Consider the following 9,002-nt stretch of genomic DNA (forward strand, 5'->3'; position numbering starts at 1 on the left):
AGGTTGAAGTCAGGGGAACCCTGATGGAAGACCGAAACAGTTCTGACGTGCAAATCGATTGTCAGAATTGAGTATAGGGGCGAAAGACCAATCGAACCATCTAGTAGCTGGTTCCTTCCGAAGTTTTCCCTCAGGATAGCTGGTGCATTTAACTGTTGTATAAAATAATCTTATCTGGTAAAGCGAATGATTAGAGGCCCTTAGGGTCGAAACGATCTTAACCTATTCTCAAACTTTAAATGGGTAAGAACCTTAACTTTCTTGATATGAAGTTTAAGGTTATGATATAATGTGCCCAGTGGGCCACTTTTGGTAAGCAGAACTGGCGCTGTGGGATGAACCAAACGTAATGTTACGGTGCCCAAATTAACAACTCATTCAGAAACCATGAAAGGCGTTGGTTGCTTAAAACAGCAGGACGGTGATCATGGAAGTCGAAATCCGCTAAGGAGTGTGTAACAACTCACCTGCCGAAGCAACTAGCCCTTAAAATGGATGGCGCTTAAGTTGTATACCCTATACATTACCGCTAAAGTAGATGATTTAATATTACTTGTAATATAAATTTTGAAACTTTAGTGAGTAGGAAGGTACAATGGTGTGCTTAGAAGTGTTTGGCGTAAGCCTGCATGGAGCCGTCATTGGTACAGATCTTGGTGGTAGTAGCAAATAATCGAATGAGACCTTGGAGGACTGAAGTGGAGAAGGGTTTCGTGTGAACAGTGGTTGATCACGAGTTAGTCGGTCCTAAGTTCAAGGCGAAAGCCGAAAAATTTTCAAGTAAAAAAAGTAACTAAAATTTATATTTTGTCATAATTAAAAAACTTGAATAATTTTGAACGAAAGGGAATACGGTTCCAATTCCGTAACCTGTTGAGTATCCGTTTGTTTATTTAAATATGGGCCTCGTGCTCATCCTGGCAACAGGAACGACCATAAAAGAAGCCGTCGAGAGATATCGGAAGAGTTTTCTTTTCTGTTTTTATAGCCGTACTACCATGGAAGTCTTTCGCAGAGAGATATGGTAGATGGGCTAGAAGAGCATGACATATACTGTGTGTGTCGATATTTTCTCCTCGGACCTTGAAAATTTATGGTGGGGACACGCAAACTTCTCAACAGGCCGTACCAATATCCGCAGCTGGTCTCCAAGGTGAAGAGTCTCTAGTCGATAGAATAATGTAGGTAAGGGAAGTCGGCAAATTAGATCCGTAACTTCGGATAAGGATTGGCTCTGAAGATTGAGATAGTCGGGCTTGATTGGGAAACAATAACATGGTTTATGTGCTCGTTCTGGGTAATAGAGTTTCTATCATTTATGGTAGTTTCTTGTTCCCCGGATAGTTTAGTACGTAGCCAATTGTGGAACTTTCTTGCTAAAATTTTTAAGAATACTAGTTGGGCAACCAGCTAGTTCTTTTAAATTATAACGATTATCAATTAACAATCAATTCAGAACTGGCACGGACTTGGGGAATCCGACTGTCTAATTAAAACAAAGCATTGTGATGGCCCTAGCGGGTGTTGACACAATGTGATTTCTGCCCAGTGCTCTGAATGTCAAAGTGAAGAAATTCAAGTAAGCGCGGGTCAACGGCCTTAAGGTAGCCAAATGCCTCGTCATCTAATTAGTGACGCGCATGAATGGATTAACGAGATTCCTACTGTCCCTATCTACTATCTAGCGAAACCACAGCCAAGGGAACGGGCTTGGAATAATTAGCGGGGAAAGAAGACCCTTTTGAGCTTGACTCTAATCTGGCAGTGTAAGGAGACATAAGAGGTGTAGAATAAGTGGGAGATATTAAATTTCGGTTTAGTATCGACAATGAAATACCACTACTCTTATTGTTTCCTTACTTACTTGATTAAATGGAACGTGTATCATTTCCTAGCCATTATACGGATATATTTATTATATCTTATGGTATTGGGTTTTGATGCAAGCTTCTTGATCAAAGTATCACGAGTTTGTTATATAATCGCAAACAAATTCATTAATGAGAGAGTGCATTTATGTGTTCTTAAATTAAAAATTTGGTATAACTCCAATTACTCAGGTATGATCCAATTCAAGGACATTGCCAGGTAGGGAGTTTGACTGGGGCGGTACATCTCTCAAATAATAACGGAGGTGTCCCAAGGCCAGCTCAGTGCGGACAGAAACCACACATAGAGCAAAAGGGCAAATGCTGACTTGATCTCGGTGTTCAGTACACACAGGGACAGCAAAAGCTCGGCCTATCGATCCTTTTGGTTTAAAGAGTTTTTAACAAGAGGTGTCAGAAAAGTTACCATAGGGATAACTGGCTTGTGGCGGCCAAGCGTTCATAGCGACGTCGCTTTTTGATCCTTCGATGTCGGCTCTTCCTATCATTGTGAAGCAAAATTCACCAAGCGTTGGATTGTTCACCCATGCAAGGGAACGTGAGCTGGGTTTAGACCGTCGTGAGACAGGTTAGTTTTACCCTACTAATGACAAAACGTTGTTGCGACAGCATTCCTGCGTAGTACGAGAGGAACCGCAGGTACGGACCAATGGGCACAATACTTGTTCGAGCGAACAGTGGTATGACGCTACGTCCGTTGGATTATGCCTGAACGCCTCTAAGGTCGTATCCGTGCTGGACTGCAATGATAAATAAGGGGCAATTTGCATTGTATGGCTTCTAAACCATTAAAAGTTTATTATTCATTTAATAGACGACGATGGATGTGATGCCAATGTTACATATAACATAGTAAATTGGGAGGATCTTCGATCACCTGGTGCCGCGCTAGTTATATATTAAAACATTATTTAATACAATGACAAAGCCTTGAATCAATTGTAAACGACTTTTATAACAGGCAAGGTGTTGTAAGTGGTTGAGCAGCTGCCATACTGCGATCCACTGAAGCTTATCCTTTGCTTGACGATTCGATAAAAAAATATATATGTTTAAGGCATATATAAAAAAATATTATATATATATTATATATATATAAATATGCAAAATTGTATGCATAATTATTAATTATGTGTTATACAATTACGCATATAAGAAGAAAATTTATATAATATATAAATATATTATATATATATAAATAAATAATATATCTATGTGTACAAAATATACTTGTGTATTTAAATATGCATTTATTTAGTATGCGTTAGTTATATATATTTATTTGGTAGCAAAAGGAACGCCATTATATTAGTGGCGAAAATTAATAATATGCATAGTAAGTATATCTATGTATACAAAATACTTGCATATTTTATATATGCATTTATTTATTATGCGTTGGTTATATATATTTATTTGGTAGCAAAAAGGAACGCCATTATATTAGTGGCGAAAATTAAGAATATGCATAGTATATCTATGTGTACAAAATACTTGCGTATTTTATATATGCATTTATTTATAATGCGTTGGTTATATATATTTATTTGGTAGCAAAAGGAACGTCATCATATTAGTGGCGAAAATTAAGAATATGCAAAGGTATAACTATGTGTACAAAATACTTGCGTATTTTAATATATGCATTTATTTAGTATGCGTTAGTTATTTATATTTATTTGGTAGCAAAAAGGAACGCCATTATATTAGTGGCGAAAATTAATAATATGCATAGTAAGTATATCTATGTATACAAAATACTTGCATATTTTATATATGCATTTATTTATTATGCGTTGGTTATATATATTTATTTGGTAGCAAAAGGAACGCCATTATATTAGTGGCGAAAATTAAGAATATGCATAGTATATCTATGTGTACAAAATACTTGCGTATTTTTATATATGCAATTTATTATGCGCAATTAGATATTTGGTAGCATACGCCATCATATTAGTGGCGAAAATTAAGAATATGCATAGATATATCTATGTATACAAAATACTTGCATATTTTATATACATTATGCGTATGGTAAAGGAACGCCATTATATTAGTATAATTAAAATATATTTACAAAATACTTGCGTATATATATGCATTTAATGTGGTTTATATTATTTATTTGGTAGCAAAAGGAACGTCATCATATTAGTGGCGAAAATTAAGAATATGCAAAGGTATAATATGTGTACAAAATACTTGCGTATTTTAAATATGCATTTATTTAGTATGCGTTAGTTGTATATATTTATTTGGTAGCAAAAGGAACGCCATTATATTAGTGGCGAAAATTAAGAATATGCATAGTATATCTATGTATACAAAATACTTGCATATTTTATATATGCATTTATTTATTATGCGTTGGTTATATATATTTATTTGGTAGCAAAAGGAACGCCATTATATTAGTGGCGAAAATCAAGAATATGCATAGTATATCTATGTGTACAAAATACTTGCGTATTTTATATATGCATTTATTTATTATGCGTTGGTTATATATATTTATTTGGTAGCAAAAGGAACGCCATTATATTAGTGGCGAAAATTAAGAATATGCATAGTATATCTATGTGTACAAAATACTTGTATATTTTAAATATGCATTTATTTAGTAAGCGTTAGTTATATATATTTATTTGGTAGCCAGAAGGACGCCATCATATTAGTGGCGAAAATTAAAAATATGCATGGTATATCTATGTGTACAAAATACTTGTGTATTTTAAATATACATTTATTTGGTACGCAATTACATGAATTTGGTAGCCAGAAGGACGCCATCATATTAGTGGCGAAAATTAAAAATATGCATGATATAAAAAAATATATATACATTTATGTATGTATCTATATGAACAGAATACTTGCGTATTTTAAGTATGCATTTATTTCATACACAATTATGTGTTTGGTATAGCAAAAGAACGCCATCATATTAGTGGCACAAATTAAGACATGAGATATGAGTTCAACTTTGACAAAAAATTTCAACATATGAAAATTGAAGAAAAAACTTTTTAAATAGCATTTTATACTGTTTATTAATATAATGAGATAAGATTTTGAATTTAACTTGAGAAAAAGATTTTTTGGACTTGGTGAATTTTTTTATTGAACTGCAGCCATATGATATGAGGTTCTACCGAGAGATGAGTTCAACTTTGACAAAAAATTTCAACATATGAAAATTGAAGAAAAAACTTTTTAAATATCATTTTATACAGTTTATTAATAAAATGAGATACAATTTTGAATTTAACTTGAGAAAAAAATTTTTTGGACTTGGTGAATTTTTTATTGAATTGCAGCCATATGATATGAGGTTCTACCGAGAGATGAGTTCAACTATGACAAAAAAATTTCAACATATGAAAATTGAAGAAAAAACTTTTTAAATATCATTTTATACAGTTTATTAATATAATGAGATAAGATTTTGAATTTAACTTGAGAAAAAGATTTTTTTGACTTGGTGAATTTTTTATTGAACTGCAGCCATATGATATGAGGTTTCTACCGAGAGATGAGTTCAACTTTGACAAAAAAATTTCAACATATGAAAATTGAAGAAAAACCTTTTTAATTATCATTTTAAACAGTTTATTAATATAATGAGATAAGATTTTGAATTTAACTTGAGAAAAAGATTTTTTGGACTTGGTGAATTTTTTTATTGAACTTCAGCCATATGATATGAGGTTCTACCGAGATATGAGTTCAACATTGAAAAAAAATTTCAACATATGAAAATTGAAGAAAAAACTTTTTAAATATCATTTTATACAGTTTATTAATATAATGAGATACGATTTTGAATTTAACTTGAGAAAAAAATTTTTTTGGACTTGGTGAATTTTTTATTGAACTGCAGCCATATGATATGAGGTTCTACCGAGATATGAGTTCAACTTTGACAAAAAATTTCAACATATTGAAAATTGAAGAGAAAAACTTTTTAAATATCATTTTATACAGTTTATTAATATATAATGAGATAAGATTTTGAATTTAACTTGAGAAAAAGATTTTTTGGACTTGGTGAATTTTTTATTGAACTTCAGCCATATGATATGAGGTTCTACCGAGATATGAGTTCAACTTTGAAAAAAATTTCAACATATGAAAATTGAAGAAAAAACTTTTTAAATATCATTTTATACAGTTTATTATATAATGAGATACGATTTTGAATTTAACTTGAAAAAAAAAAATTTTTTGGACTTGGTGAATTTTTTATTGAACTGCAGCCATATGATATGAGGTTCTACCGAGATATGAGTTCAACTTTGACAAAAAATTTCAACATATGAAAAATTGAAGAAAAAACTTTTTATATATCATTTTATACAGTTTTTTAATAAAATGAGATAAGATTTTGAATTTAACTTGAGAAAAAAATTTTTTGGACTTGGTGAATTTTTTATTGAACTGCAGCCATATGATATATAAGGTTCTACCGAGATATGAGTTCAACTTTGACAAAATTTTAAACATGTTAAACAATTTACGATTGTACTAGTATTTAATACAAATTATTATAGTGTTTAAAAATATAATGAAGTTTTGCTGTTGTATTATTAAAATAGTGCCACAAAAGATACATTTAGGTGGTAGACCTTAGTATTGTAGAAAACGTGTCACAAAAACCTATATAGGGGTGGTGAGGTCGGGGCAGCATGTCATATGAGAAAAATTTCACAAGTGAAATATATATGACTATGTATATGGAGTGTAATGCCGGCATAAGTCATATATAAATAATATATGAAAATAATCATATAGAAGGCAATATGATTATAAAGTTTTAAAAATAATGAAGTTTTACTGTTGCATTATTAAATTAGTGCACATAAAGATACATTAGGTGGTATACCTTAGTAAAATGAGCTGGTTGTAGAAAACGTGTCACAAAACCTATATAGGGGTGGTGATGTCGAGCAGGCATGTCATATGAGAAAAATTTCACAAGTGAAATATATATGACTATGTATATGGAGTGAGTCTTGCCGGCATAAGTCATATATAAATAATATATGAAAATAATCATATAGAAGGCAATATGATTAAAAAAGTTAAAAATAATGAAGTTTTACTGTTGTATTATTAAATTAGTGCAACAAAAAGATACGTTAGATGGTAATACTAAATAAAATAAGAGCATTGTAGAAAACGTGTCACAAAACCTATATAGGGGTGGTGAGGTCGGGCAGGCATGTCATATGAGAAAAATTTCACAAGTGAAATATATATGACTATTATATGGAGTGTCATGCCGGCATAAGTCATATATAAATATATATATGAAAATAATCATATAGAAGGCAATATGATTAAAAAGTTAAAAATAATGAAGTTTTACTGTTGCATTATTAAATTAGTGCAACATAAAGATACATTAGGTGGTATACCTTAGTAAAATGAGCTGGTTGTAGAAAACGTGTCACAAAACCTATATAGGGGTGGTGATGTCGAGCAGGCATGTCATATGAGAAAAATTTCACAAGTGAAATATATATGACTATGTATATGGAGTGAGTCTTGCCGGCATAAGTCATATATAAATAATATATGAAAATAATCATATAGAAGGCAATATGATTAAAAAAGTTAAAAATAATGAAGTTTTACTGTTGTATTATTAAATTAGTGCAACAAAAAGATACGTTAGATGGTAATACTAAATAAAATAAGAGCATTGTAGAAAACGTGTCACAAAACCTATATAGGGGTGGTGAGGTCGGGCAGGCATGTCATATGAGAAAAATTTCACAAGTGAAATATATATGACTATTTATATGGAGTGTCATGCCGGCATAAGTCATATATAAATAATATATGAAAATAATCATATAGAAGGCAATATGATTAAAAAAGTTAAAAATAATGAAGTTTTACTGTTGCATTATTAAATTAGTGCAACATAAAGATACATTAGGTGGTATACCTTAGTAAAATGAGCTGGTTGTAGAAAACGTGTCACAAAACCTATATAGGGGTGGTGATGTCGAGCAGGCATGTCATATGAGAAAAATTTCACAAGTGAAATATATATGACTATGTATATGGAGTGAGTCTTGCCGGCATAAGTCATATATAAATAATATATGAAAATAATCATATAGAAGGCAATATGATTAAAAAAGTTAAAAATAATGAAGTTTTACTGTTGCATTATTAAATTAGTGCAACATAAAGATACATTAGGTGGTATACCTTAGTAAAATGAGCTGGTTGTAGAAAACGTGTCACAAAACCTATATAGGGGTGTGATGTCGAGCAGGCATGTCATATGAGAAAAATTTCACAAGTGAAATATATATGACTATGTATATGGAGTGAGTCTTGCCGGCATAAGTCATATATAAATAATATATGAAAATAATCATATAGAAGGCAATATGATTAAAAAGTTAAAATAATGAAGTTTTACTGTTGTATTATTAAATTAGTGCAACAAAAAGATACGTTAGATGGTAATACTAAATAAAATAAGAGCATTGTAGAAAACGTGTCACAAAACCTATACATTTTTTTTTTTTTTTTTTTTTTTTTCGTCAATAATTATTTATTTAAAATCTGTCGGTACGGACAATAATTAAATTTTTTGAGCCAGCCTTGTCGATTAAATTCTCACAAGAGATGGTTGGTAGGGTTCTGGAGGGCTAATCATCATCCTCCATGGGCAGGTCGAGGGGGTGTTTTCTTTTAAGTCTTCTGACGGTTTGGCTGTTGTCCAAGATGTTGATGGCCAATGTGTTTGGGTGGTTATGGAGCCTATTGATGTAATTCGTGCTCACTTTTCGAATTTCATCTTCTACCCAGGGAACCCTGAGTACCTCGTGGATGGTGCTGTTGTCATGGTAAGGATGAGCGTTCGAGACCATTCTCAGAGCCTTGTTCTGCAGCCTTTGGATGTTCCTGCAGTTTGATTTGCAGGCAGTGCCCCACAGCTGGATGCCATAAGTCCAGATTGGCTTAATGATGGTTTTGTAGACAAGCAGTTTAAGTTTGCTTTTAAGCTTCGAGCGTCTTCCAATGAGCCATTGGAATTGCTTCAGCCTCTCTTCAGCCTGCTTTCTCTTCCTTAGGATGTGTGTGCGC

At 32.0% G+C, this 9,002-nt stretch overlaps 1 pseudogene; it reads left to right on the forward strand.

The window, feature by feature from the left end:
* On the forward strand, positions 1–2,924 carry LOC127566287 (large subunit ribosomal RNA; annotated as a pseudogene; the record flags this gene model as incomplete).
* Positions 2,925–9,002: the final 6,078 nt, after the last annotated feature.

This window comes from Drosophila albomicans, unplaced genomic scaffold, assembly GCF_009650485.2.
Source record: "Drosophila albomicans strain 15112-1751.03 unplaced genomic scaffold, ASM965048v2 utg000153l_pilon, whole genome shotgun sequence".
Lineage (NCBI taxonomy): Eukaryota > Metazoa > Arthropoda > Insecta > Diptera > Drosophilidae > Drosophila > Drosophila albomicans.